The sequence below is a fragment of the Schistocerca piceifrons genome, chromosome 1, assembly GCF_021461385.2.
Source record: "Schistocerca piceifrons isolate TAMUIC-IGC-003096 chromosome 1, iqSchPice1.1, whole genome shotgun sequence".
Classification (NCBI taxonomy): domain Eukaryota; kingdom Metazoa; phylum Arthropoda; class Insecta; order Orthoptera; family Acrididae; genus Schistocerca; species Schistocerca piceifrons.
Window position 1 is genome coordinate 121,542,811 of NC_060138.1, and position 12,773 is coordinate 121,555,583.

At 43.3% G+C, this 12,773-nt stretch overlaps 1 protein-coding gene across 1 annotated transcript in view; it reads left to right on the forward strand.

Moving 5' to 3' along the window:
• LOC124783711 overlaps positions 1-12,773 on the forward strand; it is a 92,991-nt gene that overhangs the window by 44,454 nt on the left and 35,764 nt on the right. The window lies entirely within an intron of this gene.

The following is a 12,773-nucleotide window of genomic DNA, read 5'->3' on the forward strand; positions in this document are numbered from 1 at the left end:
GGAAAAAAAAAGACATGACAGAATAAAACAATGGAAATTCCAGGTTGGAATATCAACAATATTAGGAAATGGATAGGTTGCTACTCGCCGTAAAGGTGACACATAGAGTTATAGACAGGCACAACAAAAAAAACTGTTACACTTTAAGCTCTTGGCCAAATCTGGTGTGAACTGCTGGAGATGGCAGTCATTTGTGCATGAGGTGTGCTTGCTTGTGTGAATTTGTGTGCACTTTCTTTTGTGAAGAAGGCTTTGGCTGAAAGCTAAGTGTGTACCACTCTTTTCATTGTGCCCGTGTGTGTCTCAACATGTCATCATTATGGAGAGTAGCAATCTATCCTCCTCCTGGTGTTTTGGACTTGTGCCATAAATGGATAAAGGGTTGCCCATCATCAGCGACTTTTAATTTAAAGATGATCTGCAGTATATTTGTCTAATATAAACAGTTCAGTGCTTCAAATGACTAAATGCTTTAAATTAATTGAAATAATAATAATATCTCATTTGGATTATATTGACATGATGCTTCACCTAAATGCATCCTTCTTCTTGAAGTGTTTCTTTTTCTTTTTATAGATTATTACTACAACTCAAATTTTGAACTTGGTGGAGCAGAGAAATACTGTATATTCACTCAAGAAAGAAATTTTATGGTCCATTGTATGAAAAATGGGAACAGAGTGAGATTTAAAACTTTCCTAGCACATAGACTGTTCTGTAAAAACTTCTGCCACAGTATTTCAGCACAGTGTTCTCAGGTGCATACACCTGAAGATGGTCAGATAAGTCTCCACCAAAAATTGTAGCAGCAAGCAACTGCCATCCATCAGTCTGCCTGAAATTTTATGGAACAATGGAAACAATGTCAAGCCTACAGTGGACAACTTCTTTCATGCTAACTCTTTGTTGTATTTCAGTTTAGCTTCTCAACAATTGTGTGACCAACACAGTGGAGGATTGCTGTCTTATGCATCAAGTCCATCAATCACCTTCATATCTATGCCTGCCATCCCACACACTGCACTGGATTTGCTGCAACATACTGTGTCACCTCTCACCGCTGGTGGAAGAGTAGCAGCAGCTGGAATAGGGAATTACCGCTTCATGTAAAGGCTGCTGTTAACGTCATAATACAAATGGCTGATGTCATAGCATTTGAAGGATCTTTTCGGTAGCACTTCGTAGTCCAAGACACTCTGCAATTGAATGTCTTTTAGTTGAGATGTTCTACTCAGTCCATGTGTTACATGATGTGCTACACCCATAAATAAATTTCTACTCATTGTTTATTAATAATTCTGAAGTTCTGTGTGTATACTGCTGAGTCAGAATTACCTTTTATGTCTTCATTAATATAGACTTCGCCTCCTCCTACAACTTTTTCTGAGAGGGAAGCTGAAAAGGTCTCTCAGTCTTCCAAGAAATGATGTTGAGGCCTTCTTCTTTAACAGCTGTGTATTGACCGATTCACTATGATACTCAAACACCTTGTACACTACCTTCTGACAAATGAGCTGTATCAGTTACAATTTCATTTGGTATTAATTGACATTCGTTCTCTTTCGAATAACAGCAGAAACTACTTATGCTATTCTTGTGATGCATTGCTATTGTCGTGGTAGTTCTTCTTTGGTGCGCAACATATCTCCAAGGCAGGATCTGATGCCACAAAATAAACGGCCCAAACAGCAGGTACCGTAAAACATAGAGTGCTATTATCTCCCAGCTTGCAAATTTCCTGCTCCACCCACTTCAGAATACATGCAGATAAAAGAAAGGAACTTCCGAACAGCATACTTGTTTTAAAAACTATGAATTTGGCCAGCTGTGGAAGCGCATACAACTTGAGACTTACAGTGTTTCTGTTTCTTCATTTCTTCCCAGTTCTTCATTTTCTCTCCCAACTGCCCGTCTCTGATCATCTGTCCACTCTCTGTGGTCAAGGTGTGGCTTATCTTCTTCATATGTTGCCCTTTCTATCACTAGCCTGAAGTGATTCTTGTCACATATGATTTCTTCTGATAACAACTGTTTTGGGACAGCAACCAGCCACAAATTTACTTTCAGTTCCTTTGTTCAAAGGGTACCGTTACTGGTTTTGAATTTTATGATTCATCTTCAGACAGTTTACATGCTTTCCTTATAACATGGGGTGCCTTTTTTACAGATTAATTGTTGTGAGATGTCAGTTTGGAGTGTTGGGTTTCATAACATTTGTCCAACAGATGTGAATACATTCCTACTACATTCTTATTGTTGCACACACAAATTTTTCTCACTGAACACTTTAGATTTGTCACTGAAAAGATTTCTACCACACACTACATGTTTAGATACATAAAGAACTCACAAACATATGAGTATCAAAGATGCTGTGATATATCGTAACATAATGTACTGTTTTACCTATACAGTACAAAAAAAAGAAGGAACAACTTTATAATTAATATAACAGTATCCACTCATAAATAAATAAATAAATAAATAAATGTCTCTGTATTAGTGTAAAAGGCGTTTATATAGGACGTCTTCAAATGTTTTGATATATCATAGCATCTGTGGTACTCATATGTTTGTAAGCTCTTTGTATGTACCACAACATGTGGTGCATGGTAGAAATCTTTTCAGTGACAAATCTAAAGTGTTCAGTGAGAAAAATTTACGTGTGCAACAATAAGAATGCAGTAGGAATGTATTCATATCTGTTGGATGAATGTTATGAAAACAAACGCTCCAAACTGACATTTCACGACAATCTGTAAAAAATGCACCACATGATATAAGGAAAGCATGTAAATCGTCTGAAGATGAATCATAAAATTCAAAACCAGTAACGGTACCCTTTGGATAAAGGAAATGAAAGTAAATTTGTGGGTGGTTGCTGTCCCAACACCATCAACATTTGTCTTCAAATAACAGCCACAGTCTCCAGCCGTGTCATCATATGACAAAATTTCAACAACTGTTTTGATTGCATTTTACTCCTCTGCTTCTATCCATTTTACAGTTCTCTTTAGTTTATTGACATAATCAAAAATGTCAAAACTTTTCTTTGAAATCCGTGTTTCTTTTATTCTTTTTAAATGTCCGTACAATTTTAGCTATCTGGTCCTCGTGGTGTGTGTGATGTTTTTTTTCTGTATTTTTATACAAATCTTTAATTTCTCGTTTGAATCCCTATATTTTCATTGTTTTTCTCAAGACTTTTAGAATTTTTCTTAGTATTTTTCCCTCTTTTTTTTCTAGTTCTCTTAATTTGCCTTTCTTATTCAGTGTTAGTCACTCTTCTGAACGCATACTATACATACACTAACACATTACTTAAAAAAATTTTTTAGGATGGCAATCATGATTCATCTGTTCAGTAGAATCTATGCAACACGTCACTTCACCTAAGTGATATATTACATTATGCTGTTTTCTTGTTGGCAGAAAAATTGGTAGGAGACTGCTTCCTTAATGACTCAGAAGTAGAGCTCCAGTATCAGTCATTTCGCTAATGCAATTACCAGACTTCTACAACACATTCAGTTAAGACCTTCCATGCTTAAAAGATCTCTTAGCTCTACTGTATAACAAGAATTACATATTGATCTATGAGAACATAATGTAGTTAAGTAGAAATGCGTATTGGAGGGTGCCTGAGAAATATTTCAGTTTGAGATAAATAGATAAATGAAGAATTTGGAAAATTTTGGAAAAAAGAAGAAATTCAGAGGTAGTTGATTGTTCACTAAAAATTTTAACAAATTTTCATGAAAAGTTTTGCAAATGTTGAACAATGTGCATGTATTACCACTAAAATTTGGGACAAAATGATGGGAAAGGTAAGGTATTCAAACAGTACCTATCTGAAGATGACAAAAATGAAAGGTTAGAGGTCCCATCTAGTTTTCTTTTTACATTGCAGTACTGAAGATGAGAAGTTGGACCTTTTCCAAAGCTGTATTAGTACAGGCAGAAGCTCTCACATCTCACTGGTTGTTTATCATTCACTGCTAGAAACTGCTGTTTCATACAAGCTCATCTTTATAACAGTTTCTGATGCCCCCACTTTCAGATAGAAATCTTTTTCAATTATTTATCCTGTTCAACCCCCCCCCCCCCCCTTTTCCAGTAATTCAGGTCTTGGATACATGTCTCCAGTGATGATGATGATGATGATGGTATAACATTTACTAAATGTTAATCTATCTTAAATTGTGCAGCAATTTATTTGGATTCTCTAGGGCCCCTCTTTTTCTGATTTTCTTAGTGTGTGTGTGTGTGTGTGTGTGTGTGTGTGTGTGTGTGTGTGTGAGAGAGAGAGAGAGAGAGAGAGAGAGAGAGAGAGAGAGAGAAATTAAGGCATTTCCATAAATGTAATAACTAGGTGAGAACCTGGTGTTGCCCAGGTATATATTTATTCCAATTCTAGTAGACCATCTCCTACTCCCTCCTCTCTGTTTGTTTCCTCTGCCCCCATCTCTGTCCATCTCCTTCACTCCCCCACTCTCTGTCCTCCTCTTCCACCCCTTGCTCTCTCTCCATCTCCTCCTGCTCTCCCCTCCCCCACCTCTCTTAGTTTTTGTGATATTGATTGATCAGTAATGATTTTTAAGGTTTGTCCGAAGTTTCCGACTTTCATTTGTAATTGTCCTGGATTTCTGTTTCCTGAAAACTTTTCCAGGACCATAGCAGAAAAGAATTACACGTATCCATCATTTGAAATGTGACTTGTGGTCTTGAGTTCCTACAAAAATACCATAGAAGAAAAAGCGCTTTCAGATTTTCCCAAATTGTGCAATTTTCCAGATAACTTTTCCAATTCTACCAGCCTTAAAAATCTTATTCAGACTATTATTAACAAAAAAAAGCCAAATTAGTTCAGCCATTCTCAGTTAACATGCAAAGCAGCAGATGGGCATTTAATTTTTATTTATATAGATAATTGTGGATGGAATAGTAAGATTTTAATGCTAAATTTTAAAATAAAGGTGTTACAAAAGTGGCCATTTTCAGTACATGAGACATCAGGAAATGTAAACATTACTAAAGCAGGAATAGTTCATGATGTTGAATAAACTGCAACTATTAAAATATTTGGTACCTTTGATTGATACTGGACAGAAAGAAAGATTGCGGCTTTGTAGGAATCCAGAGAATGACAATATCACAGTAAAAACAAAACCTCAATAAAATACACAATTCTGAAACATCCTGCTAAAACAAATCACCGAAAGTGAAAAATAAAATAATGAAGGGGCATACAGATACATAAAAGCATAACATGACTGAAAGAATGTCAAAGTACATCAATGTGCAAAACTTAAGGACAGAAGTAATTTTCGCGTTATTTCATTGGCAAGGAACATGGTTGGATGTATCTTAGATTATACATGGAAAGAACTTCTACAGTATAGATCAGAAGACAACAGAAATGACACTTTCCTTCAAAGACAATAATTACAATGAAGTCACCTGGACTTTACAAAAGGTGGGACATAGGTGTTTATTATTATTATTATTATTATTATATACAGTTCGTGATCACCATGGATGACAGTGCATGGTCTGCAACTTGCTTCCAAGCTGACTACCAAGTTGGCAAGGAATTCTGGTGATAGGGTGTCTATTCCTCTAACAGCATGGTTGACAGCTGCTGGATATTCGTTGGTGCCTGTGTACATGCTGCAGTACATCTTCCCAAAGCATCCCACATACGCTTGATGTGATTTAAGTCAGGAGGATGGGCAGGCAAGTTTATCTGCTGAATTTCCTCTTATACCGAGACCTGCTTCATGTGTGGTGTTCGATGAAATCATGCATTGTCATCCATAAAAATTAAGTTGCGGCTTATTGCACCCCTGGAAAAAGGCCCTTACTGTAGGAGTACTGTGTCACTATGACAATGACCGATGAGTGTACCACATTCAGAGATTTGGAGGTCTGTATGCGAATGCAGCATTATGCTTCCCTATGCCATAACAACTGGATAGCCAAAATGATCATGTGTGACCATATTCCTAGATGGATTTTATGTTACCACCTCTTGTCATTTAGGCTGCATCCAGAATCACTACTCAGACGGAATGTGCTCTCATCTGAGAAAACTGGACCATGTTGTAATGAAGTCCACAACCACAATCCACTATGACTGCACCCTGACTGACACACAGTCTTTTTCACTTACTGTCAACTGCTTTTGTTGCCGGTCCAGCAACACTTGGCACTATTGTCGCACTGACCTGATGCCGTATTACATCGAGCTTTCTGTGCATAACTGGGAGACCTCTGAAAACATATTCCTGAACATCCATTCATTTCCATAGAGTTGTTAATGTTATAAAATGAGGCATCTCGAACACAATGACCGCCTCCATGCCATCCAGCATGGATTCTGAGAACATCGATCATGTAAACCTGAACTTGCACTTTTCAGCTAACATACTGGAAGCATTGGATCAAGGCAGTCAGATAGATGCAGTATTTATTGATTTCCAAAAAACATGTGACTCAATAACACACCTAGACTTTTTGTATCCCCAGGGGGCTTGCCACTGTTTGGCAAGTTCGTGCTTGGCTACCACAGGGTCCCAGCCTTAGCAACATCTTTTCCTCTTGCTGTCCTTTTTCCTCTTTCTTGGGGAACATGTCTGGGATGTCTTTGGAAATGTGTTCTGTATTTTCAGTAGCCTGACACTGGAACAGTCTCTCTACTGCTTTTCGTTCCTCTTTTCTTTCTTCGTTCCACTTCTCCTATACTCCGTCCGTTTCAACATTTGAGGTTCCTCTTTTCCTTCTTCCTCCCAGTGCGCTCTTGAAGGCCGGCCCACACTTCTGATGTGTAACAGGCAACTGGGTAATGGGTAATTCTCAGCACCGGGTCGACGGGTATGGTTTGCACATATCCCTGGTACAGGCCAGGCCCAGGGAGCTGTTACCTTCCCAAATTGTCAGTTGGTCCCCCTATCAGGTGTTCTGGAGATTTGATCTGAGGTGTGAACATTCACCTAAGGCGAGTGTGCACCCTTCTGAGAGGGGCCCCAAGTCGGAAGGAGCACATCGGAGACGCTCACAATCATGTGGGATTTTCTCGTAATAAGCCAATCGTCTTCTTCACAGTCAACATCTACCAAATGTAAATGGAATGAGACTAACGATTCAAAGACCTTCCCAGATGCACCACAGTTCCTCCTGCTTTCACGTACTGAAGACTGACAGTCCTTTGCTACGGTAAATCTGTTTATTACTCAGAAAGATGTTGATGCATTACTTGCCCTGCGAAATCCTGCTCTCGTTTATGAAATAGGACTTTGGCTTCGGAGACTAAGGTGTCATTGCAGTCCATCAGATGATGAAAAAGGTAGATGTAGCCTTTGTGCTCACATGCACTCTTTTTATCACCTTTGATAGAGTGGTGCCTCCAACAAAGATCAAAGCAAGCTATGAAGTTATCACTGTCCAACCGCACATTTCGAACTCTATGCTCTGCTACCAGTGTTAGTTATCATTACAACCACACTCAAATGTTCTGTTGACACACGGCCATATGTGTAACCGGTAGTAGGGATGCTCACAAGGGCAATTGTCCGCCTCCATCTTCCCACTGTATCAACTGCAGTGTTGACCATGCCACCACCTCCAGAGTGGTCCCATGTATCTCAGTGAGCGGGCTGTCCCTGAGATCTGGATAAAGGAAAAAGTGCCTTACCTGGTCACTTAAAAGTTATTGGCTAATCGCAAACTCTGTGTCCTACCATCTGACACTTACAGTACTGACTTACAGTACTGCTCTTGCTACATCTTGCTCCACGAAGGACACGGCCACGCAGACATGCAACCTCAAGTTCAGCACCATGGTTGTAAAATCTCCCAGTGTCATGTTAGCAAGCTCGTCTCTTCCTCTAGCTGTGCAACAAGCCACGAAACTTTCCCTCACGGGGCGAAGACACCTGTTACCCAACTGGTGGGCCGGAAAGGACAGAAAGAATACTCCTGCGAAGACTTCCTACGTCCCTCCAGCCAACAAACATCTGAGTCTTCCTGTGCCAACTGGAACGGCTCCAAAAAGGCAAATGGTTTTCTCCTTCGCTGACAAGGAGATCCTCTTTGGCGATGGCGCCGCGCGAAACCCTTGCCCGGCCGACCTCCGTGTCACCGGTTAGCACTGCCAACTATTTTTCTGTCCTGGAATCCGCAGATCGACAGAGGGAAAGTGCCCACACTTCTGTAGATCTCATGGAGCAGTATCCTCCAGTTTTTGTGCCCTGTACCAGTGAGTTTTCAAAGGCTGGCACTCATCAGCTGCCGAGATGACACCCCTCATTTTTCCCTCCTCCCCTTTACTCATTATGACTCTCCTCTGATGGAACATTCCCAGCCTTTGGTCCGACAGAGGACTTACGGCTGCTCTTTGAATTGCAGCATCTGCTTATTATCTGCCTCCAGGAAACAAAATTGCATCTCCACGCTGGTCTGTTGTGACATTTCCCCTGAGTACAGCATTCCATCTCATGAGGTAGTGATGTTGCTCATCCAAGATGATGTTAATAGTCAACAAGTCTCCCTGGCTACTCAGCTTCAAGCTGTTGCAGTGCACATTTTCCTTCCTCACTTGACCTTTTCCCTTTGTACCGTTTGCGTCCTTCTATCATTCAGTGTCACCAGAGCAGACTTCCTTCAGCTTATGGGCAACTCTCTCACCCCTTTCTGCAACTTGGTGACTTTAATGCACACCACCCCCTTTGGAGCTCGCCCAGAACCTGTCCGAGAGGTGCCGTCTTGGCTGACCTCAATCATTTCGGCCTCACCTGCCTTAACACAGGAGCACCAGCATTCCTTTCAGACTCCACTCACACCTATTCCCTTTTGGACCTATCCTTCTGCACTGCTTAGCTTGCTCATCATCTCAAGTGGTCTGTTTACTCTGTCACATACTCGAGCGACAATTTCCTGTGTGCTATCCGATTGCCGACTCCTACGCCACCTACGTTCACACCCAAATGGCAGCTTTCTAAGGCTGACTGGAGCCTTTACTCCTCCCTGGTGACCTTCGACGAACATTATTTCCCAGTGGCGAAGACCAGATTGAATATCTTACAAACATTATCCTTACTGCTGCAGAAAGTTCTAGTCTTAGCACTTCCTCTTTACCGCACCATGTCCTGGTCCCTTGATGGAGTGAGGCGTGCCGCAACACAATTCGCGTGTGGAGATGTGCTATCTGCGTTTTTAACCATCACCATACGGTGGCTAAATCTTACAAACAGTTGCATGCACATTGTTGTTGCGTTCTTCAGGATAGCAAAAAAGCTAGCTGGATTTCATTCATTAGTTCTTTTGACAGTTCCACTCCCTCTTCTGTCATGTGGGCCAACATCTGGCAGCTCTCTGGGATCGAGATCCATTTCCCAATTTCCGACCTGACAGTAGCAGACAATGTCGTAGTGGACCCAGTTCATATCTCCAATGCCTTGGGCCGCTGTTTTGCAGAGATTATGAGCTGCACCCACTATCACCCTGCCTTTCTCCATCAGAAACAAGTGGGGAAGGCTTGTAAGGTACCTTTGTCTTCTCAGAATCGTGAGTACGACAATGTTGCCTTTACTACAACTTCCTCTTTTCAGGATTGTGTGTGCGACAATGTTGCCTTTACTATGAGGTAGCTAGATCATGCTACGCTTCATTCCTATCCTCAGCCTCAGAGCTGGACAGTGTTCACATTGAGATGTTGCAGCACCTTTCTGTTGCGGGGGGGAGGGAGGGGGGGGGAGCAGTTTTGCTCCTTATGTAAAATCGTGTCTGGGTAGAGGGCACGTTTCCCAGATGCTGGCGTGAAGCCATTGTCATACCTATACCTAACCCCGGTAAGGACAAGCACCTTCCTTCTAGCTACCACCCCATGTCTCTCATCAGCTGTGTTTGCAAGGTGATGGAATGTGTGATTCATGCCCAGCTGGTATGGTGGCTCGAGTCTCGCAGCTTACTAACCACTGCACAGTGTGGGTTTCAAGTGCCCCATTCTGCGGTTGACCATCTCGTCACTTTGTCAACTCATGTCATGCAAGGTTTTCTGTAGAAATATCATACTGTGGTCATTTTTCGATTTGGAGAAAGCCTAAGTCATCTACTGGGGGACTGGTATTCTCCACACTCTCTGCACGTGAGGCTTCCATGGCCGCATGCACTGTTTCCTTCAGCAATCCTTAAAAGACCGAGTTTTCAAGGTATGTGTGGGTTCTGCCTTGTCAGACACCTTTATCCAGGAAAACAGTATGCTTTAGAGTTCCATCCTGAGCGTCATCCTTCTTACTATTGCCATTAGTCCTGTGATGACTCCCACTGCGGGTTCGGGTGTAAGAATAGGCTCTTGGTAATCCTGCCTGTTGTAAGAGGTGACTAAGAGGAGTCTCACACCTTTTGGCCTTTACGTGATGGTCCCCTGTAGGGTTTGACCTCCATACCTCCAAATTTTTCCGAAGAGCAAGCCAGTTGGGGAAGGGCGCCTTACATAGTGCATCGTATCCATCGTGCATTGAGATCTTTAGCCCACTGTCTCGTCACCGCATTGCAGTCCCGCTCACTCTCCATCTCTTGGGTGAGGATACATTCCTGTGTGCAGTTTCCGCCATCCATTATGTCGTGTCACTTTATACGCTGACAACGACCGTGGACTTCTTTGTGCCTGATGTCCACATGGTAGCCAATCCATTGTGGTGGGGCCACCATGTATGATGTTGGTTGTAGCCCCCTGACAACACAGGGATCGCTCTGCTGATGCCTGCGCCGTTAACTCATCACGTATGCCAAGGAGTAGATGCCTATCTTCCTGGGGCATTGGGACTCCCGGCAATGGCCATCCTGCGGCTGGGTGGCACCCATGGGGAGGGCCCTTGGTCAGTGTGGGTGGCATCAGAGCGGATGACACACAATGAAAAGTGGTACATCTTCTTTTGCTGGTGGCCAGCCGCTAGCAGTGTCCAAGCATTTGAGGGCTCACTTAAATGTGCAGAAGTATGACCCCAAATCGTTCCCCACCCTGGCCACATCTTGGGAGGAACGTAGGGCTTCAGAATGACAGGGTCCTTACCTCGCCACATTACTTAGTTTGCAGTGGAACTGATGGGTGCTCCTTTCTCAACACGAAGCCTCTATTTTTTGTTGAACACCTGGAAGATAAGTTTGGAGAAGTGACAGTGCTATACAAAATGCGCAGTGGGTTGGTTTTGATTAAGATGGTATCCCCAACCCAGTTCTGGAGGTTACTCGCCTGTGACAAGCTGGGTGATATCCCTGTTTGGGTCACTCCCCACACAAGCCTGAATATGGTCCAGGGAATATTTTTCATCATGACCTCCTATTACAGTCGGATGCTACATGCCAATTTAGAATGGCGGGGTGTTCATTTCGTCCGGCATGTTTACAGGGCACCCAAAGACAATAGGGTTGCCACTGGTGCTTTCATCTTGGCCTTTAAAGGTGATTCATTACCTGAAAGGTTCAAGGTTATGGTTTACCAGTGTGACGTTAAACTCTGTTCCTCCCCCTATGCGGTGCTTTAAATGTTGGAAACTCGGGCACATGTCCTCCCAGTACTCTTCCAGTGCCACATGTAGAGACTTTGGCCGTTCGCTGCATCTGAATACTCCATGTGCGCCTCCTCCCACCTGTGTGAACTGTGGACAGCATCACTCCCCCTGCTCGCCGAACTGTCCGGTACTCCAAAAGGTGCGCAAAACTATGGAATACAAGACCCTGGACAGGCTATCTTATCGCGAAGCTAAATTAAAATATGAATGAATAAACCCTGTTCCCATGCTATCTTCATTTGCTGCCACCGCAACTGCGTCGCCGTCGATGCCGTTACGCCCCTCCTCTAAGGTTGCTCCAGTGGGCACTCCGGGCCACCCATCTTTCTCCTCTGTTCAGTTGGCTGGGGGTGCATCTTCTTCTGCTGTTCCCAGAGCTTCTACTTTGGGAGCATCCCCCCCCCCCCCCCCAAAAAAAAAAAAAATGCCCAGGACATTGGTCCCCTCCCCCCAGCCGGAGAAGCAACGGCCTCCTACGGCTCCTCTTATGCGGTAGGGGTCGCTTGGGACGCTACCTTTCATGGTCCCTCCTGTGGACACCAGCCAGTGGTTGAAAGAGCCACTGGCTGCTGGTTGAAGGGCTTCATGGTCTTCCTCTGTCCCTGAAACTACTTCTGAGAAGCCCTCCCAACAAGACCATAAGGAACAGCGAGAGGGCAAATCTTCAAAGAAAACGTCCCCCAAGAAACGTGAGCCTCCAGTGCCTCCTACACCAGCACTCCCCCACGGCTGTGTGTCCGAAGACGAGGTGGAGATTCTGCCATCCCCTGAGGATCTAGCTCTCGCTGATGCCTCAGATGCCATGGTACTGGATGTGGACACACTACCGGTGGCGACAGGTGCCGCTGAGGCCTAATTTGCCTCCTTGGTCACTCCATACCACCCCAGATGACAGACACCGTCATTCTCCAGTGGAACTACAGCGGTTTTTTCCCCCACCTGGCGGAGTTACATCAACTTTTAAGCAGTACACCTGCTTTTAGCATTGTCCTTCAAGAGACATGGTTTCCTGCAACGCGGACCCCTACCCTTCATGGCTACTGGGGGTACTACAAAAACCGTCCTGCCTGTGACAGAATGTCAGGTGGAGTATGTATTTTCATCCTTACTGCTGTCTGGAGTGAACCTGTGCCCCTTCAAACACATTCAGAAGCTGTAGCTGTCAGAGTGAGGACAACACAGGAAATTACCATCTGTAACGTC